The sequence below is a fragment of the Bubalus bubalis genome, chromosome 22 (assembly GCF_019923935.1).
Source record: "Bubalus bubalis isolate 160015118507 breed Murrah chromosome 22, NDDB_SH_1, whole genome shotgun sequence".
In the NCBI taxonomy this organism is placed as follows: Eukaryota; Metazoa; Chordata; class Mammalia; order Artiodactyla; family Bovidae; genus Bubalus; species Bubalus bubalis.
In genome coordinates this window covers 30,604,161-30,629,031 of record NC_059178.1, presented here as the reverse complement: position 1 = coordinate 30,629,031, position 24,871 = coordinate 30,604,161, and the positions used below count along the sequence as shown (strand labels likewise).

The 24,871-nt window shown below is 41.2% G+C and overlaps 1 protein-coding gene, 1 long non-coding RNA gene and 1 other non-coding gene across 7 annotated transcripts in view; 1 reads left to right on the top strand and 2 right to left on the bottom strand.

The window, feature by feature from the left end:
* ZNF521 (zinc finger protein 521) overlaps positions 1-24,871 on the top strand; it is a 313,446-nt gene that overhangs the window by 71,886 nt on the left and 216,689 nt on the right. The gene's annotated exons all lie outside the window — the stretch shown is intronic.
* Positions 3,312-4,098, bottom strand: LOC123331233. Its single transcript, XR_006547775.1, has 2 exons — positions 4,009-4,098; positions 3,312-3,389 (listed from the first exon to the last, which is right to left on the bottom strand). It is a non-coding gene; the product is annotated as an uncharacterized LOC123331233 (long non-coding RNA).
* TRNAW-CCA lies at positions 4,876-4,948 on the bottom strand. The gene has a single exon. It is a non-coding gene; the product is annotated as a tRNA-Trp (tRNA).

The window sequence follows — 24,871 nt, the reverse complement described above, 5'->3', positions numbered from 1 at the left end:
ATGCACCTAACACTTCACTGAGCAATCTGTCAACATGTCAGCAACACATGTTTTATAAAAAGCCTCCAGTGGGAGCAAAGGCTCCTGCCAGGGCTTAGGAAATGCTTTGAATTCAGCAGATTTCTATTGCTGGAGTCCCCCGAGGTTCCTTTTACAATGCCTACATTTCAGAAATTTGAACTTGGGACCCTTAGGGGGTTCTCTCCGAATGCCTGAAAATGTAGAGTTATATTGTTGCGCGTCCCCAAGCGGTCTTTACTAATACCTGAATTCGGAGAAGCTGGAAATTACAGAGCTCCCCAGGGGGAGCTTTATCCACACCAGGAAGAAGAGAATAACTCTGCAGGGAGATTGCTTAATGCATTGCTGAAATAAAAGAATTTGAGAGAGATGGGTTGAAGTGTGGTTTTTGTGTGTGTGTTTTTTTTTTCTTCCTTTTTCTGGCCACTCCTTCAGCTTAGCTAAGTCCTTAAAGACAAAGTCAGGGTAAGGAAGCAGCTGGGCTCTTTTTTAATGAAATTTTAGATGTTGCTTTTGAAATGGTCAGATGCCTGATGCCTCTGTGTGTGTGTGTGTGTGTCTATGAGAGAGCATAGGTGTGTGTGTCTGTGTGTGTCTGTGTATTCCTTCTCACTAGAAACCTCTTTTGTTTACATGCAAAAAGTCGTTTTCATTTTCAGGCGCATCATCAGTTTTGTGGTTTCTTCGCAACCTTAGCTGTTTCTTTCTTTCTTTTTTTTTTGGTCAATACTCTCACTGTACCTGACTTGGTTACTTGGAAATATTTCTTCATCTCTTTCTCTTTTCTTATGGTGCTTTTCTTTTATTACATCTGCCTGTCTCGCTTTTTGCTCTACCCACTTCATAACTGGTGGTGTGGCCACTTTGCTGACCAGCTCTCATGTTGTTATTGAAGACTTTCTTCATCCCTAGAACTCTCTCTTTCCCTTTTATTTTTCCACCAGCCCTCAGCAGCCTCTGTCTTCAGAACTCAGATTTTGGAAGCACTCAGGCATTTTGGGTGAAAGGATTTCCCTGATTCTGATGGGTGGCATTGTGTTATTTTGCTGCTGTTGAATTGCATTGGAAAACTCAGGGTGCTTTGACAGTTTTGCAGTAGATGCGCGAGTTCTAAAATCAAATGTGCATTGATTCAGGAAGTAGTGTAGCCCCAGAGCAAATCTGGGGTGTGTGTGTGTGTGTGTGTGTGTGTGTGTATTACACACATCCATACCTGTCTCAGTCTGTAGTGAATGTGGGTATATGTACCTATGTAGAGCTGGAGAGGGTGGGAGTCCCTTTCTTACATGTTCAAGTGAATAAGAAAATTTGAAGTCCATTTCTGCTCTTCATTATCTCTAGTCAGAAGAAAGAAAAATATCCTCCTTGTGTGTGCACTTTTCTAGCTCTCTCCTTGGCTGTCTTTTGACACCGTGTCACCTGACCTTATCAGGAGGGGGCTGGAGGCTTGGGCTCATGTTTACCCAGGCCCCTCGGGGGACTGAACGCTACCTTTGAGTCCAGCTTCTTTAGCCTCACAGACAAAAGACAAGGAGAGCGTTCTCACAGGACCCAGCCATCCAGCGTAAAACAGTTCCAGCTGTGGCCGCTCGTGAATTTTTTTTTTTTTTTTTTTGGGGTAGGGGAGGCAGGGAAAAGTATTGGTTTGTGCTTTAGGTGTGGCTATAATCATAGAGCTGTCTCAGGGCATTGATTTGTCACTGATTCAGTTTCAAAGTGAGGGAGTAAGACACCGACTGTTTTGGAATTTGGCAAATTATAACAGTGTTTTAAACTCTAGTCATGGTGGCAAGGAGAGATTCTGGTCTTCAGTCATGAAACGCAGAGAGGCTCCAGCGTTTCCAGATTTATCCCAGTTTATAGTATCCTTAGGTTGTTCATAGCAGCACAACGTTATTTTACATTGAAATTGAAGGCCATGTTTAACTCCTGAACGATTTTCCTGACTGCCTTCAGCAAAGTTTTCAGTCGAAACATCAAGACAATGAAATTAATTATACTAAACGCAGACACATCAACTTGGAAGGGGGTGTGATTCCTGTCTTTAAATGAATGCTCTGGCTGATGCAGCCACCACCCACCCTGTGAGGGTTTTACAGGGTATTTATTGTGGCCCAGAAGTTGGAGCCTGACCTCAACTTTTAATTAGCCAGTATGGGACCCAAGACCAGGAAAGAGCCCTCGAATTCCACTCAGATTGTGACCCTTGCTGAGTGCTGGCTCCTTCAAGGGTTAAGATTAGAACAGAGCCACCTTAAGAAGAGAAGGACGAAGGGCAAAATCAGGCGACTGAGGTGAAATTCCACCTCAGAGAGAAAGCGGCAACTTTTCAATGTTACGAGTGGTGGAGGCTCTTTTCTGAGGGAAAAAAAAAAAAAAAAAACCCACATGGAGATGATTTTTGATATGTGTGAGAGGCCCGGGCAGCCTTCTCGTCAGAGGTTGGTTGGTCTCTCCTTGGAGAAAGGCCTTGCTCTGCTCATTATACAAACAGAGGTGCCAGCTGCCTTCTGGACAAAGCCAGCACACTGTGGCTAAAGTCCTTCTTGGAGCCCTTAGTGCATCTGAGGAAACGGTTTTGTGCTGAAGCACGTTTAAGTATCCACTGGAACACTTGAATCTGGCGCCCTAAAAATTTTAAAAGCTCTTTCATCTGGGCTCCACGTGGTGCCTTTCACTTAGCCATCTTCTGTGTTCTTTGCTGTCCTTGTCAATCAAAAAGTGCTTTATTCTTGCGGGATTTTTTTTTTTTTATCCTGTATTTCTTATTTGCAGGTGTCCTGGTAAAGGCCTAAAGAGGAAGAAAAGCGACAGAATTTCCTACTTGAATACTATTTCCATTTGAAGTGTGGAGTTATGTATATAATTTCATTTTTTTTTAAAGCTGCTGACCAGTCCTTTTAAAAGGATTCCTATGCTAGCCTGCAACATTTGTAATGAGATACTGATTTTTCGGCACCACCCCATTGCCTGTCGTTGCGTTTCCCATCACCACCCTCACCCCACCCCGTATTCTGCGCTTGGCCAGTTGATAGGTGGGCAGCTCTGCTGACCTCTCCCTTCCAGACACTGACCTGTATTATTCCTGAAGCAGGCCCTGCTCCCCTAAGGCCTGGGTCTGAAACACCAGCCTAACTTCACTCCTGGTTCAGTAGCTGCTGTGCTGGGTGCACAGTGCTGGCGTCCATGCTTTAGACGTGCCTGCTGCCCCCCATGCTCCTCTCCCAGCCAACCGGCTCCACTCGGACTCTCCTCTTGTTTTCCATCTTTGCACCCATCTTCTTTTTCTCTTCTGCACTCTTATCTCCCTTCACCTGGTTCCAGAGGCACTTGATGGCCACCAACGAAAAAGTTGTTGAAAGTTTTAGCTGGAAGAAATGTTAATGAAATTATTCAACAGTTCTCTGTGTTCTCATTTCATACTTTCATACATGTTCTCCTTTCATACTTCAGGACTTAACCAGGTGGCTCAGGCGGTAAAGAATCTGCCTGCAATGCAGGCAGACCTAGGTTTGATCCCTGGTTTGGGAAAATCCCCTGGAGAAGGAAATGGCAACCCACTCCAGTAGTCTTGCCTGGGAAATCCCATGGACGGAGGAGCCTGGTGGGCTACAGTCCATGGGGTGGCAAAGACTCAGACACGACTGAGCAACTAGCCCTTTCACACATACTTTAGAATGGAGCTGAGGATCTGATCTGAGGAGTTACTTTTTCCCCCTAAATCCTCAGATTCGTAAACAGAATTGTCTGAAAACAGGAGTGTGTTTGTCGTTCAGTCTTGTCTGACTCTTTGTGACCCCATGGACTATAGCCTGCCAGACTCCTCTGTCTGTGGGATTTTCCAGGCAAGAATACTGGAGCGGGTTGTCATTCCCTTCTCCAGGGGGTCTTCCCAACCCAGGGATTGAACCTGGGTCACCCACGTTGCAGGCAGATTCTTTACCGTCTGAGCCACCAGGAAGCAGGAAGGATTTCCTCAAAACCTACTTATTCTCTTAGGAAGGGTGCAAGGGCTATTTTCAGGAGTCTTAAAAGTGGGATCCCAGTTTGAACAAAAGATAAAAACCTTTGCCTGGGATATGAGAGGATTTTTTTCTGCTAGTTTTAGGCCAGCAGGATTCTAATAAATGCTGATTAAGTACCGCCTGTGATTCCTTCTGTTATTTTTGACCACATGCTTTATTATAGCCACCTGCCTGATAAGATACTTCACACTGCACTGGGCCATCGCAAGCCTCTTAGAGTGGGCCACACAGAGGTGTTTTTTTTGTTATGTTTTTTTCCCTTGTTGTTAAAACTGTATATCATAGTGTTTATTTTTGAGAAAAGTCTGATTGCTTGAGCAGAATTTCTAGCTCTGCTTTTTAATAGCTGTGTGATTTGGGGAAGTTGCTTAACCCCTCTGTTCTTCCCTGGTAGCTCAGAGCTTAAAGCATCTGCCTGCAATGAGGGAGACCTGGGTTTGATCCCTGGCTTGGGAAGATCCCCTGGAGAAGGAAATGGCAACCCACTCCAGTATTCTTGCCTGGAGAATCCCATGGATGGAGGAGCCTGGTGGGCTACAGTCCACGGGGTCGCAAAGAGTCGGACACGACTGAGTGACTTAACTTTCAACTTTCTGTGCTTCCATATCTGCAAACCCATGTAATAATAGTACCCTCCTCCTAAGATTCCCTTAAGAATGCATGCCAAGACAGCATCAGTTTAAAGCACATACTAAGTGAGTGAGTGAAGTCGCTCAGTCGTGTCCGACACTTTGTGACCCCGTGGACTGTAGCCCACCAGGCTCCTCTGTCCAAGAGATTCTCCAGGCAAGAGTACTGGAGTGGGTTACCATTTCCTTCTCCAGGGGATCTTCCTGACCCAGGGATCAAACCTGGGTCTCCTGCATTGGAGGCAGACGCTTTAACCTCTGAGCCACCAGGGAAGCCCATACTAAGTGTTCAGTAAATGTCAGTCATTATTAACACCACACTGAGTCATTAGTCAGTAGTAAGTTTTCTATCTCCCACATCTTGCATTTCCATAAATTAATCCTTGGGAGCAAGCCTTGTGCGTCATGGTTTGAATCCGCTGAGTTGATTTGGGCCCGTGTTGTGCTCTGAGAGAGAAAGTACCCTGGGTGTGCAGGAATCATCCCGTCCCCTCTCTTGACAGTCTTTAGAGTTTGTGTTGAAGAATGGGAACAAAATCAAAGTCGGTTTCCAGGAAGAATAATTTCCTCACGTCTGTTTTAGATGCTTCTTGCTTTTCTCGTTATTCTCTATTCCTGTCTGGCTATGAAAACATTGCTGCAGATCCAACATCACACAAACCAGTGGCTGCCACCAGAGCCTGGGGCAGCCAGGGGTCATTTTTATATCACTTGACGCTTCATCCCTAAGTCCGCTGTGTGTTGAGATGATATGAGAGGAATTTCTTAACCAGGAAGTAGAAAATGAGGGTCATGTAGGTGTAAGGAATGATTTACTCAGAATGTATGTACGTGAGGGTATGAGGAATTGAGAGTACGGGCAAGAGTGGATTTGGGTGATGGGATATTTCTTCAGAAGCCATTTTAGAGATGATTGGATCTGCGGTTTATAATATCCTTGATCACTCCTCGAAACTACTAAATTTGAAACAAGTATTCCTAATGGACTGGGAGAACTCCATTCTTCTCAGTGGGTCGATTCAATTTATTATTGTTTTTAATGCCATAAGATCATACGGAAAAACCCGAATGTACTTTTTGGTCAACTCAGTATTACACTGTTGGAAAGGAACTGGTCAGACACAGGTGAGGCTTGTGTCAGTCTTTACTTGTTATTCTTCTAGTCGGCAGGAAACCTCACACCTACCGGCGATGAGCTTCGCTGCGTCTTCAGCGTCTCTATTTCTCACTTTGAAGGCAGCCTGTGGTCCTTCGGGATCTGGTCGTGTGTGTGGTTCTAGATCTGACTTTCGTGTGTGTGTCTGGGAGTGAAGAAGAGTGTGGAATCCCATGATCCTGCATGGTGAGTGTACCTGAAACAGACAAAAGGGAGAGATACAAAGAGGTAGTAGAAAGGAGTCTTGATCCTCTTCCTACGTCCCTTGTCACTTGTAAAAAAAAAAATGAGAATCTTTTGTACAAGTGTGTGTGTGTGGACTGTTAAGTGTGGTGGTGTGCACTCAGCTACAGTATGGGCATTTAACCTTTACATTTGCTACTTAATAATGATGTGTCTTTATTGCATGTATACGTTTGAGGCATTTCTCTGACACTTCCCCTATTATCTTCAGTGCTGGGAGTGTTGAAGGCAGGATGGCCATCTGTCAGGGCCACGGAGGAGGAGGGCCGGGGGAGGCCTGCCTTTGGTTGGTGGTTGTGGGGGAGCTCTGAGCCTAACTTCCTCCAAGGATCCTTCCAGCTCCAAGCCTGTGATTCTATGAAATAATTTGGCTCTAATGTAGTGCCAGGGACATTTTTTTTTGAAACTTAATGTGATATCATATTCTTTATCAATATATTGTATCACTGCAGTTTGTGACATTATGCTGTAAAATGCTAGACCATAAAAGCCTATAATTTATAAGGCTATATTAGCTACTTACTTTATGTATTATAGCCTGATAGCCTTGTAATTCAACGTTGCCTATCATTTATTCTATATATAATTCCATGGAGGGTTCTGGTGACATTATAAACCACAAAAGCGGAGCTCAAGTGGTTAGTCATTAGAACCCCAAGATAGAAATACCTTGTATTACATTATTCAGTATTTATTATTTCCCATAATGTGAAGGTAAAACACTTGGATTTGAAACATTTTCTATTTATGCTCTACATCACGGTGTTCGTATACATGTCAATCAAAACTTCTCTGGTTGAATACCACATCACAACCATATGTGACCTTGTTTTTGTTTAGAATATATGTTTGTTATACACGGATATGTTGTCCGTTCTTCTGCATAACAAGTTTTCCCCCTGGCTGGTTATCAAAGAGGAAATTCTGTTGCCCATCCGTTGTGAAGTTTGTTGCCTATTAAATTCAAGAGAAGCAAAAGGCATTTGTTTTTGAATGAATTCTAAGTCATTCATACAGAGCTCAGTCAAAAATAAATACTCGACATGGTTCTTCTACACAAAAACCACTGTAGTATTGGTAATGGGCCAAAGTCTGTAGTTATGCTAACATATGTTGAAATGCATTAGATCATTATTGTAGAATGCTCTAGTATATTTTTATAAGTTGTCTGGGTGTCCAAACTAATTACATAACAACTTTGATTGATGTAATCCTCTTACATAAAGTTGGTTCTTGTTTTATAAACAATGCTGCTCTCTCTTCCGTTCTTCACTCCCTCACTACTCCTCTTTACCTTTTCAGGGACGTTTTGATTATAGAAGCCATGGGTGGTATGGCTGATTATGGTAACAGCAACAGCTGGTATATTTCATTTGATTTCAGAATGAGAATTAAGCACCCCCACCCCTCAGTTTCCCATCAGTGTAGGTAGTTTTTCCTTGAGATTTGTAAAGAGACTAAAAGTTTAGAAAGAGAGAAAGAGGACTGAAAGTTATTAAAACAACTGAGTTATAACATAACTGAAGCCAGCCTACTGTAAAAAATGACCTGTTTTATGACATCACATTATAATAACTATTCACAGTGGTGAGCAAGTCTATTGAGGTTCCATGGTGATAGTCATTTATTATTTGTTAAAAGTGGAGGAAAGAGAAAGAGGTTTAAAAGGAAGAAGAGGAGGAGGAAGAATTAGGAGCAGCCAGTGGACGGCTTTCACTTTAAATCACAATGCCATTTCTCTTCTAGCTAGTAAGTGACTTGGAAGTATTGAAAGATAAACAACCTGAGCAGAGGCCTTGGATTTTTGCCATACGTTAGGATCTCAATTAAGGGATGAAGTTGCAAGACACTCGAGTTTCATCACCAGTGATGCTGGGCTCTGTGGGTCAGTAAAGCAAGCAAGTGGTCTGTTCTAGTCACGGGCAGTAGTGCTTTGGGGACATCACCACCTGCGTTGACATTAATGGGACTTAGTGGCACACATCTTGTCAAATTGAAAAGAGAATAGACCCCTAAAGGAGAAACATGAATAGAAGAGTGGGGGTTTAAATTTGCTTGAATCTCCTCTTTGTTAGAAATACTTATCTCTCTCTTTTGTCATTTGCTGAAGCATTTACTGTTGAATAAGTAACATGGAATATCACAGATGCAAGAACTTGGATTCTCTGCAGAGGATGGATTTTTTTTTTTTTTCCAGTGCTATTCAAAAGCCAAGTTGTAGGGAATGTTGGAAATGCCCCATTTCTGGGTACATGAATAGCAATGCTCTCCATTTTAGCTCTAATTTGCATCGCCTATGCTGTCATATTTTGCTATGGCACCATTTTCTCTAAGTATTGCATTATTGACTTAAAAGGTGTCATTTTCCAAATGATGGAGGCAAGGAAGTACATTTTCCTTATTTTGTAATTTGCACACAGATTGAAAAAGACTTAACCATTGTCACAAAATTTGGATATGATGGATCTTGTATTTTAACTGGATTGTGGGTGTAGAGAAATGTACCAGCACATTAATTTTAATGGAAGATTGTGGCATCCTTGAGAAATATTTTGAAAGTTAAGTCATGCTAATTTTCTTCCTCATTTCTTTCCTCCTATTTCTTAAGTCCTGATCATCTTTCAGTCTTTACTGTTCTGTGTCATCATGGGTGATTGTTAATTCAAGATAATTGTGGCTTCAGTGATATTATATTTAGTGTAGTGGTTTTCACCCATACAAGTATAGCACAGATATTAATTTTGTTATTCTGCACCTGAACAGAAACAAAATAACTTGATAAGACACTAATTTCTTTCACCTGTGTTTCCCACAAAAAGATAAGAAAATAACCATAGCCATGTATATCCTTTCTTCCACTAAGCCTTTTGGCACCCAAGTGTCTGTGAACACCAAGAGTTTTGCACACTTTACTTGAAAGTGGAGGCTCTGGGTTCCACTTTGACATGACCCACTAATAGTTATTTTTGAAATCCAAGTTAGATATAGCAAGTTTTATTAGCCTTTTTGTTTTTCCTGAAACCAACATTTTTCTTACTTGCTACAGATGAAAAACTAGCTGGGAGAGTGTTGGAAAGAAAAAACATTGTGTTACATACAACCAGCATATCCAGTGATGGCGCAAACAGGGAAGGTGGAAAGATGATAATATTTGCTGGACTTTTGCTTAGAATAAGCATATACTTTTTATATTCCTTTTCTTCGACCTTCTGATGCACTATTACATACAATTACATATTAATGATGCTATATCATTATTATATTATACCTTATATTAATGATAGTCTCCAAATCCATTTAATTTTTAGTTTAGGATGAATAATCATTGTGTTTTTCTGGATATAAAATTACTGTGAGATAAATGTTTCTGAGTTGATAGGACTTCACTAACTTCTTAAATATGAAAGAAAGTAATGAACCTTTGGGAGAGGCTGCGTAAAAGTGAAGCGTAAGGTATGTATGAGACACATTTAGGTTTCGGTGGGCTGTCTTCTTGAACTCGGCTGGCAGCTTTAATGCCTTAAGCTCATGCATTGGGGGAAATGAGACCTGTAAGTACTTCCTTCACTATCGAAGTATCCATTCTAAGTGGAGCTGTCTCTCTCTCTCTCCATCTCCATGCAGTCAACGTTAAAGTGATATTTTACATTGCTCAAAAATTATGTGAGTGTTTGTTGCTGTTGTGTAGGAAGGAAATAAATCAAGGGCTTTTGTGGGATTTTAAAGTCTTCCCAAGAGGAAAGAGCTAATATTAAGGCCTTCACAAGTGGGATTAATTTTGTATATCTCTCAGGAGTCTATTGGGTATTATATTTATACATTATAAAATGTGTTTTGATATGCCTTAAATTAATATTTTTCTATCAGCAGGGTGAACGTGAAGGTAGGTAGCAGTTTCTGTCTGGGGTTGGGGGAGGGGAGGAGAGGGAGGCAGCGGCATGATCTCTGGTGTCAGGCGGGGATCCAGTCTTTGGTTTCTTCGGGTGCCCGGCATTAGCCTCGGAGGCAAAGTTTACCTGGACAGTGGGACTCAAAGGAAAAATGCTCTCCTTTGTCCACTACCACTTTTTCAATTTTGCTGTTAAAATTTACGCTCTTAAAAAGTAAGCTCTTTTTGCACGTGGTGCCGGTGGCCGATTGCCAAACCTTGTGCTTCGCCGCCGCCGTCAATAGCAGCTTCCCTGGATGTCTTTTAGCGGATGCTGTCAACTCATCACCTTTCTCTCACTCCCCTCGCACTGCCTTCATGGATCACTGCGTGTGCTGGTGCTCGTGTGTCAGGGGGAAGGGCACAGCTGCAAAGGGGTCACCCCCAGGGACCCGTGCTTCCTGTCTCCGTGGTGGAGGCAGTCCTGGTCAGTCGAGCCTTGTGACCTGTTTCCCCTTCCTTTCCTTAGATTTGTTTGGCAGGAAAGCCCATTGGCCCCAGAGCAGAACACTAGTCCTCAGCTAGCGGGGAAGAGGGGAGACAGAGGGAACCAGCTCGGAGAGTGTAGTCATTTGTCCTCCTGTGTATGTGGTATTGGTAATCAAAATGTGTTAGCTTGAAAGTAAGAGGCCTTTCTCTGCTGTCTGCTTAATAATCGTTGCTATCTTAAGAGTAACTGAGTGGGTGCCCTGCAGTAATATCATGACTGCAGACTACATGAATGATTGCCTGGGTGGCCTGTAAATCAAAGTGTGAAGATTCCATGGGTTTATTTTCATTTGGTCACAAGTTTGGATCGTCTGGACTCCTCAACCAACCAGAGCTCTAGATGCTAGTTGAAAAAAAATAAAAAGCTGATTTGTGTCTCTTTTTCTGTTATCTTTGGCTTCACTTTCTTTTTTTTTTTCTTCACAAGCTGTATTGGAAGAAAATCTTAAAGTTCATCCTTTGCAGAACCCAGGTTCGACGATAGAAAGGCTTATTCAAATGCCTGTCATACTCTGTGAGTTTTATCACAGCAGGACCCAGTAGCCCCACAAATCGGCAGGAAATCCACCATAAATTTTTCAGTTCCTTGATGATTGAGCGTTTGCGCCATAGCAAGGTTTTTTGGCAATATTTTATAGGTTGGATAAAGAATTTGTTTTGAATGAAAGCCCAGATAAGATTTGTAAGTTTTTCTCTTTTTCGTCTTTATTTCTGATTTTTTCCCCCTTTGGGGTTGGAACATTTTTTTTTTTCCTCTGTGCTCTGATGCTTGGTTGAACAGTGGGAGATTGAAGTGCTTGCCATACCTGACAGACGTAAAGTTAAATATACAACAATGAGAAGGGATTCGAGGGGACAAGCCTTAAGTCCCACAACAGACTTTTAAGATGCTGTAAATATATTCAAATGACAACTCTCCCATCCACTAGACACAACATCTTATTTCATTTTGAAAACAAGTCTGAAGAATGCCCCGAGAATTTTACATTGAATGTCTGGTTGTATGCAAGTATTTATTCATTATTCCGAAGTACCTGCCCTCAACTGGATCATAAATATGAGTAGATTCAGCTCCTTTGAACTGTTACATTTCCCATCCAATAAGACTGCTTCTCCCATTTTGCTATGATAGTAGATCCTCTGTTTTTCAATCATGTGTAATCTTTGAGAAAATATTTTGTCAATGAAATTCTACTTCATATACCATTGCGTGTGTGTGTGTGTATTAAATTGCTTCAGTTGTGTCCGACTCTGCGACCCCATGGACTGTAACCTTCCAGGCACCTCTGTCCATGGGATTCTCCAGGCAAGAATACTGGAGTGGGTTGCCATTCCCTTCTCCAGGGGATCTTCCTGACCCAGGGTTCGAAGTCACATCTAACCTGCATTGACAGGTAGGTATTTACCACTAGCGCCACCTGGAAAGCCCATATACCATTAGCCATTAGTAAATGCCATGTGATTAATTGTGTTCAATGGTATGGTAATCATTTCCATTTTATATAGTTAGATGACAACCTACTCCAATCAGCTGACTGCAGGAGTATTTGGGCCACAGGCTTAAGGCAAGAGAGACTGCTAGGTGGTCATGCAAAATCTACATAGGAAAGTTTTCCCATTTTCTCCTAAACCAAGCTGAAATCACCATGACTGCTGACTGTACTGAGAGATTTCTTGTGGAATTGCTGGTTGCTCATTATTCCACACACAAAGGAATCCCCTAACAACAAAGGATTCTCTACACCGTGGGACTGATAAGTCTTACAGTAGAGACCCAAGAAGCCAGAACATCAAGGTATCTGCGTCATAGCTGAAGGCTCTTCCCTCTGTCTCTGAAAGTAAAATAAGGCAGGGGGTACGAAGGTTGGATTCTGCATTTGGCTGTTCCATCTCTGCCTCTGAGCTTGCATGAGTTTTTTAATCTGTTGACCTTCAACTTAGTATTTGTAGGCTGATACCTTTGAAATAGTAGAGCCCTTTCTGCACTTAAGTTCTATGATTCTACCTAATAATTTTTATTGCCTTTAGTAGTAGTAATAGGAAACTGTAGTCAGCTCAACTGCAAAATAGCCATTATGGACAGGTAGCAGATATCTTGTACTAATGCTTCTACACAATGTACCAGGCTTTCCAGGTAGCACTAGTGGTAAAGAATCCACCTGCCAATGCAGAAGACACGGGTTTGATCTGTAGGTTGGGAATATCCCCTGGAAGAGGGCATGGCAACCCACTCTTGTATCCTTGCCCAGAGAATCCCATGAACAGAGGAGCCTGGTGGGCTACAGTCCATGGATCACAAAGAGTTGGACACAACTAAAGTGACTGAGCACAGCACAGCTGATTTAAACTTTTTATGACTTGAGGAATTACCCTCCTGGCAATCCAGTCATTCAGATTTTGCCTTCTAATGAAGGGTTTTGGGTTTGATCCGTGGTTGGGGAGCTAGGATCCCACCTGCCTACAGCCAAAAAACCAAAGCATAACACAGAAGCAATATTGTAAAAAACTCAATAAAGACTAAAAATCATCCAGTTCAAAAAAATCTTTAAAAATTTATGACTTATGAGCAATCTATGTGTACTAACAGTTGCAAGTAATCTTTCTGTTTCATGCTCTGTTCTAAGTATTATGAGTTATTGTGGTTTAGTTGCTTAGTCATGTCTGACTCTTTGTAACCCCATGGACTCTGTAGCCCACCAGGCTCCTCTCCCCATGGAATTCTTCAGGCAAGAATACTGGAGTGGGTTGCCGGGATGAAACCCACGCCCCTGCATTGACAGGTGGATTCTTCACCACTTCACCACCAGAGAAGCCCTCTATGTACTATATATACCTTTATAACAATCAGGTTTAGGTAATGATTTTATTATTACCTCCCTTTTACAGAAATCTTAGGTAATGATATTATAATTACCTCCCTTTTATAGCAATCAGGTTTAGGTAATGATATTATTATTATCTCCCTTTTACAGAAGGGGAAACTGTGGAACACAGAGGCTAGGTAACTTGTCCAGAGTCACATAAATGGTGCATGGCGGTGGAGCTGGAATTTGAACTCAGGCAACCTGCCTTGGGATTCCACGCTCTTAACTCCTATACCAGGCTACTTCTCAAGTACCCACATTTGCTCTCTTCACTACATACAAATCACAGATGCCCTCCCGTTTCTACTGCTTACATTTATAAACAAAAGTTGGACCTTTCAAACAGCTGAGCATATAGAATTGGAGTAAGAGAAGCTTCCAGGTAGGGCTGGCCTGCTTTTACTGTGGTTACCTATCAAAATTTCTTTTCTAACTCTTTAATCTTTAAAACATTTTATAGGGAATTAAATTTTATTAATATTCAAGCTATTTTTAAATAGCTGTTGAGAGTGCTAAATTGCGGTTCAGTTCAGTTCAGTCGCTCAGTCGTGTCCGACTCTTTGCGACCCCATGAATCGCAGCACGCCAGGCCTCCCTGTCCATCACCAACTCCCGGAGTTCACTCAAACTCATGTCCATCAAGTTGGTGATGCCATCCAGCCATCTCATCCTCTGTCATCCCGTTCTCCTCCTGCCCCCAATCCCTCCCAGCATCAGAGTCTTTTCCAATGAGTCAGCTCTTCGCATGAGGTGGCCAAAGTACTGGAGTTTCAGCCTCAGCATCAGTCCTTCCAGTGAACACCCAGGACTGATCTCCTTTAGAATGGACTGGTTGGATCTCCTTGCAGTCCAAGGGACTCTCAAGAGTCTTATCCAACACCACAAAGTTCAAAAGCATCAATTCTCCGGCACTCAGCTTTCTTCACAGTCCAACTCTCACATCCATACATGACCACTGGAAAAACCATAGCCTTGACTAGATGGACCTTTGTTGGCAAAGTAATACCTCTGCTTTTCAATATACTATCTAGGTTGGTCATAAGTTTCCTTCCAAGGAGTAAGCGTCTTTTAATTTCATGGCTGCAGTCACCATCTACAGTGATCTTGGAGCCCAGAAACATAAAGTCTGACACTATTTCCACTATTTCCCCATCTATTTCCCATGAAGTGATGGGACCAGATGCCATAATCTTCGTTTTCTGAATGTTGAGGTTTAAGCCAACTTTTTTACTCTCCTCTTGCACTTTCATCAAGAGGCTCTTTAGTTCCTCTTCACTTTCTGCCATAGGGGTGGTGTCATCTGCATGTCTGAGGTTACTGATATTTCTCCTGGCAATCTTAATTCCTTCTTGTGCTTCTTCCAGCCCAGCGTTTCTCATGATATACTCTGCATAGAAGTTAAATAAGCAGGGTGACAATATACAGCCTTGATGTACTCCTTTTCCTATTTGGAACCAGTGTTGTTCCATGTCCAGTTCTAACTGTTGCTTCCTGACCTGCATATAGGTTTCTCAAGAGGCAGATCAGGTGGTCTGGTATTCCCATCTCTTTCCGAATTTTCCACAGTTTGTTGTGATCCACACAGTCAAAGGCTTTGGCATAGTCAATGAAACAGAACTAGATGTTTTTCTGGAACTCTCTTGCCTTTTCCATGATCCAGCAGATGTTGGCAATTTGATCTCTGGTTCCTCTGCCTGTTCTAAAACCAGCTTGAACATCTGGAAGCTCACGGTTCATGTATTGCTGAAGCCTGGCTTGGAGAATTTTGAGCATTACTTAACTAGTGTGTGAGATGAGTGCAATTGTGCTATAGTTTGAGCATTCTTTGGCATTGCCTTTCTTCGGGACTGGAATGAAAACTGACCTTTTCCAGTCCTGTGGCCACTGCTGAGTTTTCCAAATTTGCTGGCATATTGAGTGCATCACTTTCACAGCATCATCTTTCAGGATTTGAAATAGCTCAACTGGAATTCCATCAGCTCCACTAGCTTTGTTTGTGGTAATGCTTTCTAAGGCCCACTTGACTTTACATTCCAGGTTAGTTGTTTATAAATAAGTGGAAAGTGATTTAATTGGATTGATTTCTATTCAGAGCTGGAGATCAGTTGTATTGTGGGGACTGAACATTGAGTGGGAAGGGCTGATGGATGAGAAGCGTTGATACGTACACCTCTAGATGTCTGAATAATCTGGATAGAGTGCCCTTGAAGTTCTGTGTGTGGGGGTGCCTCTCGGTGGAATGAGGCCTCTGATGTCATGGGGAAAGAGAAACTAGGCAAGAATAAGTAAGTTTAGGAAGAAAACTGGGGAAGTATAATGGACTTTTATCTTCCTCATAAAATCTACCTAGCGTGAGTGAAGTCAGTCAGACAGAGAAAGAAAAATATCATATGATATCACTTATATGCAGAATCTTTTTTTTTAAAGGCTACAAATGAACTTATTTACAAAACAGAAGTGGAGTCACAGATGTATGAAAAAACCTATAGTTTCCAGAGATTAAGAGGGGGGATAAATTGGGATAATGAGATTGACATATATGCACTACTATATATATAAAATAGATAACTAATAAGGACCTACTATATAGCACAGGGAACTCTAGTCAATACTCTGTAATGGCCTGTATGAGAAAAGAATCTAAAAAAAAATGTGTGGATATATGTGTACGTGTAACTGGTTTACTTTGCTGTACACCTGAAACTAACACAACATTGTTAAGTCAACTGACTCGGACAAAAAATTTAAAAAACAAACAAAAAACCTACTTAGGGCCAGTCCTGAGTCCAAGAAAGGGAGAGGTGTATATCTAATTACCCTCTTCTTGGTTTTTGGCTTCTCCTCCTCCCCCCACATTGCTGTTCTCAAAAGTCAGCACCAGGACAAGTATTTTGAACAGGATAGTGAAGCACAACAGGAGTGAAACATTTGGGGGGTGTGTGTGTGTGTATGAGAGAGAGAGAGAGATGGTGGGATGGGAATGGTGCTGGAAGCTGACTGAAGTTTAGAATTTTATGTATTTTTTTTAATGTGTGTTATTAACAGTTGGATGACCAACACAGTTGGATGTCTTCCAGTTTTGGAAGATAACCTATGAAAACCTTATAATAATAGTAACAAGAAGAACAACTTAATACTATAAAACCTACTTACACTGTCTCATTTAATGAAACTGTTTATTTTGGTCCCAGATGACACGTGGCCTCTGTTATTTCAGTCTTTAGGAATATGCTTTGACTTTGCCTACAGACTTTTTTTCTTTTCCAATCATCTATCGATCGATCAATCTAGCTATTTATGTTAGCACAGTTTGGGTTCACAGCAGAGTTGAGAGGCAGGTGCTGCCTACAGACATTTGCTTCCTCTCTTTTCTGCTACTCTGTTTTCTCCCTCTGTACTTTCTTCTTTTTCATTGTGTCAGTATTTTTGTCCCCTTCCTCTCCTCCTTCTTTCCCTCAGCTTCTTCTGTTTTTCCCTTTTCCCGTCTGACTCTCTGTCTCACAAAATATCTGATGATATTTTCTTTTTCTTTTTTTTTTTAATTTTTATTTTATTTTTAAACTTTACATAATTGTATTAGTTTTGCCAAATATCAAAATGAATCTGCCACAGGTATACATGTGTTCCCCATCCTGAACCCTCCTCCCTCCTCCCTCCCCATACCATCCCTCTGGGTCGTCCCAGTGCACTAGCCCCAAGCATCCAGTATCGTGCATCGAACCTGGAATATCTGATGATATTTTCTTGATTTAGCTAACAGACAAGCAGAACTTTCAGGTTTTTGTTTAATTAATAATGAAAATTGCTAGAAGAAATAATCAACACAAAAATAAAGCCTGATGATGTTGTAAATTGCACTCCCCCAAATTTGATTTTGAATAAAATTGACAGAAGAATGACAAAATATAAATCTTCAGCATTTGAACCAGAGAAATTGAACTTGGTAGGAATGTTCATCTTAAAACTCACAAAGTATTTGAAATAGGCAAAAACTGATGAATGAATCAAATTATGGTAATTTTAATAAAAATGGGTTGATCCTAGTGAAAATGATTTCAGTGAAATAAGAATGAACTTAGGAAACACAGAATAGTTTGTGCTGTGAAAGGAATTGATGAAGGAATTTAATCATCTCAGTTGGATTCACTTCTCAAAATTCTTTAATGATAAAAATTCATCAGTAGTGGCAAAATTCTGTTTAAAAATGCTTGTTTTCAACATTGTTATATTCAAAATATTGGAACAAAATGATAGAGTAAAAACAGCAGGGATAAATGTCCTAATCCTCTCCTTTAATCCTCATAGTTCTACAAATTAGGTGGATTAATTTATATCATGGAGAAATAGTTGAAGCCCAAGGACTTTAGAAAGTTGGAAACTATTTGGGCGGGGTATCTGATTTATATACATTGTAATGATGAGGATACCTGTACCATTTTATGGTACCTATTTGAAAAGAATAGAACAGCTTGGATATAAAAATATTTTTCTACATGGAAAAATTTGGCTCTGTTAAATTTTAAATAGTTACAGTATCAAGACAGTATGGTACTGGCACAAAGACAGAAATATTGATCAATGGAACAAAATAGAAAGCCCAGAGATAAATCCACGCACATATGGACACCTTATCTTTGACAAAGGAGGCAAGAATATACAATGGATTAAAGATGATCTCTTTAACAAGTGGTGCTGGGAAAACTGGTCAACCACTTGTAAAAGAATGAAACTAGAACACTTTCTAACACCATACACAAAAATAAACTCAAAATGGATTAAAGATCTCAACGTAAGACCAGAAACTATAAAACTCCTAGAGGAGAACATAGGCAAAACACTTTCCGACATACATCACAGCAGGATCCTCTATGACCCACCTCCCAGAATATTGGAAATAAAAGCATAAATAAACAAATGGGACCTAATTAACCTTAAAAGCTTCTGCACAACAAAGGAAACTATTAGCAAGGGGAAAAGGCAGCCTTCAGAATGGGAGAAAATAATAGCAAATAAAGCAACTGACAAACAACTAATCTCGAGAATATACAAGCAACTCCTACAGCTCAACTCCAGAAAAATAAATGACCCAATCAAAAAATGGGCCAAAGAACTAAATAGACATTTCTCCAAAGAAGACATACAGATGGCTAACAAACACATGAAAAGATGCTCAACATCACTCATTATCAGAGAAATGCAAATCAAAACCACTATGAGGTACCATTTCACACCAGTCAGAATGGCTGCGATCCAAAAGTCTGCAAGCAATAAATGCTGGAGAGGGTGTGGAGAAAAGGGAACCCTCTTACACTGTTGGTGGGAATGCAAACTAGTACGGCCACTATGGAGAACAGGGTGGAGATTCCTTAAAAAACTGGAAATAGACCTGCCTTATGATCCAGCAATCCCACTGCTGGGCATACACACTGAGGAAACCAGAAGGGAAAGAGACACGTGTACCCCAATGTTCATCGCAGCACTGTTTATAATAGCCAGGACATGGAAGCAACCTAGATGCCCATCAGCAGATGAATGGATAAGAAAGCTGTGGTACATATACACAATGGAGTACTACTCAGCCATTAAAAAGAACACATTTGAATCAGTTCTAATGAGGTGGATGAAACTGGAACCTATTATACAGAGTGAGAGTAAGCCAGAAAGAAAAACACCAATACAGTATACTAACGCATATATATGGAATTTAGAAAGATGGTAACAATAACCCTGTGTACGAGACAGCAAAAGAGACACTGATGTATAGATCAGTCTTATGGACTCTGTGGGAGAGGGAGAGGGTGGGGAGATTTGGGAGAATGGCATTGAAACATGTATAATATCATGTATGAAACGAGTCGCCAGTCCAGGTTCGATGCACGATACTGGATGCTTGGGGCTGGTGCACTGGGACGACCCAGAGGGAGAGTATGGGGAGGGAGGAGGGAGGAGGGCTCAGGATGGGGAGCACGGGTATACCTGTGACGGATTCATTTCGATGTTTGGCAAAACTTATACAATATTGTAAAGTTTAAAAATAAAATAAAATTAAAAAAAATTTTTTCTACATGGAAAAATTTGGCTCTGTTAAATTTTAAATAGTTACAGTATCAGAGTCATAAGTTTGACATTCTAATGAAAATTTGAATGACCTATTCAATCAGTTTTGTAGGTAGGTTAAGAAAATTATTAACCTAAATTTTTTCTCATCAATCAGAGTTAACTAAGATTATGTAATTATGTAATTTGATCATGGTAAGAATCAGTAGTTTGAAGGATGGAAGAAATTTGTGTCTCCCATGTGTTAGGTACTGAGAACTGAGTTTAAATATCAAGTGTGTGTTAGTTGCTCAGTCGTATCTGACTCTTTATGACCCCATGGACTGTAGCCTGCCAGGTTCTTTTGTCCATGAGATTCTCCAAGCAAGAATACTGGAGTAGGTTGCTATTGCCTTCTCTAAGGGATCTTCCCGACCTAGTGATTGAACCCAGGTCTCCTGCATTGCAGGCAGATTCTTTATAGTCTGAGCCACCAGGGAAGCCTTAAGTCTCAAAGTTACCTTACAATCCTGGATGCATTTATACACTTTTGACCTGGGGTTTAATGAGACTCATTCTTACTTTGGTTTTAAGAGATCTGAGATTTGTAATAAAATATTCTCGTAGCTCAGTCGGTAAAGAATCTACCTGCAGTGCAGGAGACCAAGGTTCCATCCCTGTGTTCGGAAGGTCCCCTGGAGAAGGAAATGGCAACCCACTCCAGTATTTTTGCCTGGAGAATCCCATACACAGAGGAGACTGGCAGGCTACAGTCTATGGGGTCACAAGTTAGACGTGTCTTACCACCATCATTCTTGTAATTGAAAAGGGTTTCTAAATAGTGGTTTGTTTAGGATTGTCCAAGCCAATAATTACAAAACAGAAGAGGAGCTATCTTGCTGGTCACTTCTAATGCTGCTCAGCCCCTGGATTGCCCCTCTTCTTCCCCACTTCCCAGTTACCCACCAAGAGCATCTAGGTTGATGTTCAAAGAAAATTTGAAATAAACAAGCCTCCTTCTTGGAAGTCGCTTCGCTTCCCCCCTCAGCCCATTTCCACCTCCTAATTCTTTCTATAGGTCTCCTAGCATGCCAGGTGCTTCAGCCACTCCAGACCCACTCTGGGATATCCTTTACATTATTCCCTATCCTAGTGGTTCAGGGACCCTCTTCTTATACTTAACCTCTGCCATAGGCAGACCGCCTGTTCCTTCAATATGATCTGTTTTAGCTAAGTATTAACAGTGTGGTTTTATTTTGCCTTATATTTACTTACTAGCTCAAAAAATTTAACACTTAATTATTTTGATTACTTGTTTAATTGCTTTTCTGAACCATGGGCTTCATAAAGGCAGAGATTCTATTTTTCTTTGATCATAGTAAATATTCAGTAAATATTTGTCAAATAGCAAATGAACTGCTAATTGGAGCAAACTTATGCTAAGGTGTGAATAGCCAACCGATATGGTCTTAATCTTCCTAGACTTTTTTTTTTTAATTAAGACTTTTTAAATGCAGTTTTAGGCTTACAGAAAAATTGGGGGGAAGGTAAAGATATTTCCCATGTACCCCAGCCCCACACAACCTCGCTCATTATCAACATGACTCAACAGTGGGGTCCATTTGTTACAATTGATGAACCTCCATGGACATCATAATCACCTGAAGTCCATTGTTTACATTAGGCCTCAGTCTTGCTGTTGTAAGTTCTGTAGGGTTGGACAAATGTGCAATGACATGTATCCAGCATTATGGTATCACACAGAGTAGTGTCGCTGTCCTAAAATCCTCTGTGCTCCGCTTACTCTTCACTGCCTCCCTGCTACCCTTGGCAACCACTGATCTTTTTACCGTCTCTTTTTCTAGTTTTACCATTTCAAGAATATCGTATAGATCGACTCATACAGTTGAGCCTTTTCAGAGTGGCTTCTTTTACTTAGTAATATACATTTAGGTTCCTCAATGTCTTTCAATGACTTGATAGCTCATTTTAGTGCTGATAGCATTCCATTGGATATATCACGGTTTATCCATTCACCTAGTTGCCGGCATCCTGATTGTTTCCAAATTTGGCAGTTATGAATAAAACTGCTATAAGCATCCATGTGCAGGTTTTTATATGGACATATGGTTTCAGTTCCTTGGGGTCAATACCAAGGAGCATGATTGCTGGATTGTACAGTAAGAATATCTTTATTTTTGTAGGAAACTGCCAAATTGTCTTCCACAGTGGCTGGACTATTTTGCCACCATCATTGAATGAGAGTTCCTGTTGCTCCTCGTCATCTTCAACGTTTGGTGTTGTCAGTGTCCCTTATGTTGGTCATTCTAATATCTCTTCATGGTTTTAACCCAGAAGTTTTTGTATTTTATAAAGGAAAGGTCTATTATTTCAGTAGGCTAATTGGTGGCCCTTGGGTAGTGTAACAAAGTGGAGAAAAGATCACTCGGGTCTAAGGAAGGAAGTCATTTGGGGAGACAGGAGTTCCTAGAAAGGGGTACACTATTTCAGGAATGAGCAACCCCAGGGGAAGGTGTCTGCCTTAAGCTGTTATTCTTTTTGTTTAAAAAATAGTCATTCATTCTATTTCTGAGCTCACAGATTTCCTATAATTTCTACCTATGTTTTCAGAGCAGGTCAGGAGCATGGAAGACTCTGCTGCTGTGGGGGTGGAGAAGGACAGAAGCGGTTGTTTACATGTACTATATGGGGACTTCTTGTCCAGTCTGTTCTTTATAAGGCAAACCCTATTGTCCATTGTGCTACTATCTCTTCACTGTTTGTTGACCTAACTAAGGGTTTTATAACCCTAGTAAAAACTTAAAAAAGTTTTAGGATGTTTGGTCTGTTGCTCTGTTTGTTTGAAAAAGTCTGCCTCCCTTTCTTTAGTGCTGGTGAGGTCAAATGCTGGAGCCTTTCAGCCTAACAGGGGGTGGGTAATAAGTTATGGTCAGGGTCAGCCACTCTGGGCATGGCTTATAGATATAGAACTTGCAGCAGAACTGGTTTCCTGTCAGTTCATTCTACTGAGACAAGCTTGTAGAGCCCCACCTGGTCGGAAGGCCACCGTATCAAGACTGGACAACGTCAGCTTGATCTCTTTGTTGATTGGTTAAAAAAAAAAAAAATTATGTGTTTATTTCTGGCTGTGCTGGGTCTTCACTGCTGTGTGGGCTTTTCTCTAGTTGCAGAGAGCAGGAGCTACTCTGTAGCTGTGGGGCACAGACTTCTCATTGTGGTGGCTTCTCTTGCTGCAGAGCACAGGCTCTCAGGCACATGGGCTTCAGTAGTTACATCTTCCGGGCTCTAGAGTCCAGGCTCAATAGTTCTGGCTCATGGGCTTAGTTGCTCTGAGGCATGTGGGATCTCCCCAAACTAGGGACTCAACCTGTGTCTCCTGTATGGGCAGGTGTGTTCTTTACTACTGAGCCACCAGGGAAGCCCTGATTAGTTTTAAAGTTAAAATTTTTTAAAGAATTTTAAAGAAAATACACACGTATGTATGTATAGAGAAAGAAATGAAAAAGGAGAGATGGAAGGGGGAACGGAGAGATGGGCAGAAATGGAGAGAAGGTGGGAGGGCAGAGGGGTTGCATTAAAGAAGAAGCAGATCATACACAATCTCTTGGCTTTTTGTTTTTCCTCCTACCTGTTTATAAGTACAGGAAAAGTGACATATAGGTTGTGACTAGACAATTTGGGATGATGCAGTCATGCAGTCATGCACTGAATAGGCAAAGCCTTATTAGGTCCTGTCCATGTACTGCATACACTGCCTGATGAGGATGGCAAAAGCAGAAAACTATAAAATTAAATGGGGAGGGAATTCTGCTTAATATTCTGTAACAATCTAAAAGAATGGGAAAAGAATTTGAAAAAGAATTGACACATGTGTGTGTATACATGAACCACGTTGCTGTACACCCGGAACTAACACAACATGGTTATCCAGCTATGAAAAAAAAACGAAAGCATTAGTCACTCAGTCGTGTCCACCTATTTGTGACCTCATGGACTGTAGCTTGCCAAGCTCTTCTGTCCGTTATATTCTCCAGGCAAGAATACTGGAGTGGGTAGCCATTCCCTTCTCCAGGGGATCTTCCCGACCCAGGGATTGAACCCTGGTCTCCTGTGTTGCGGGCAGATTCTTTACATCTGAGCCACCAGGGAAGCCCACTGTACACCCAAAACTAGCACAACATGGTTAATCAACTATACTCCAGCATTGGACAAAAAGTTAAAACAATTTAAAATACGAAAACACATTAGCAGGAATCAGTCTCATTTATGCTGAGGTGTGGGATACTCTTGGAACATGAAAGAGGATGCCCTTCAGAACAGAGTTTGATTTTTTTTTTTTTCCAATTGGAGTGTAGTTGCTTTACAGTGTTGTGTTAGTTGCTGCTGCAGAGCAAAGTGAGTCAGCTACACACATACATATATCCCCTCTTCCATGGATTTCCTTCCCATTTAGGTCACCACAGAGCACTGAGTAGAGTTCCCTGTGCTGTGCAGTGCTCATGCTCAGTCGTTTAGCCGTATCCAACTCTGAACCCATGGACTGTCGCTCACCAGGCTGCTCTGTCCATAAGATTTCCCAGGCAAGAATACTGGTGTGGGCTGCTGTTTTCTTCTCCAGGGGAATCTTCCCGACCCAGGGATCGAACCTGCATCTCCTGTATCTCCTGCATTGACAGGCAAATTTTTTTACCATTGAGACACCTGGGAAACCCGTGCTAGACAGTAGGTTCTCACTAGTTATCTATCTGAGCTTTAAAGCTCATCCTCGAGCTTCTGCTTACAAATAGGCAAAGTATTTAGTTAGTTACAAAAGGTATTAACTCATTTGCCCCCGAGTCTCTGTCTTGCTAGTAATCAGAAGCCCAGTGATGCAACTAACATGGAACCAAACTCCCTATGACTCTGGAGATGGATCCCCAGAGATCCACACTTCCTCTCGGACCCCCACATTCACACTGCAACACTGCACTCACCCTTTAGAAGGCTAGAAGCTCAGAGACAAAAACTGAAGAATCTTGCTTAATAATGTATTCTGGATAAAAGGTTTCCAGATTTCGGTATTTCACTCTGTTGAAATTGTGCCTTAATAATAAAAATGGTATCTATTATTTATAAAGTAGCAGTTATGTTTTAGCTGAACTCTTGTGACCTGTATTTCCTTCTTTGACTCCTTGTGTGGTTTCAGTGTCCGGGTGCTTCAGTATTTTTATCTGTAGCTATGAATCTCATGGGGGTTTTGAAAATTGGAGAGAGAACATAGCATTGGTAAAGGTTTTTTAAGGATTGAGGAGTTGCAATAAATATGTATCTGATGCAGTAGTAGTGGTAATTGTAGGTAATCCACTTCTTTGAAAAGCATGCCAAAAAGTATAAAATTTTGTGATTGAGTTTTAGCAATAGTAATAATGGTTATAATTTGTTGAGAAGTTACTATGTGCTAGACACACTACATTGTATTT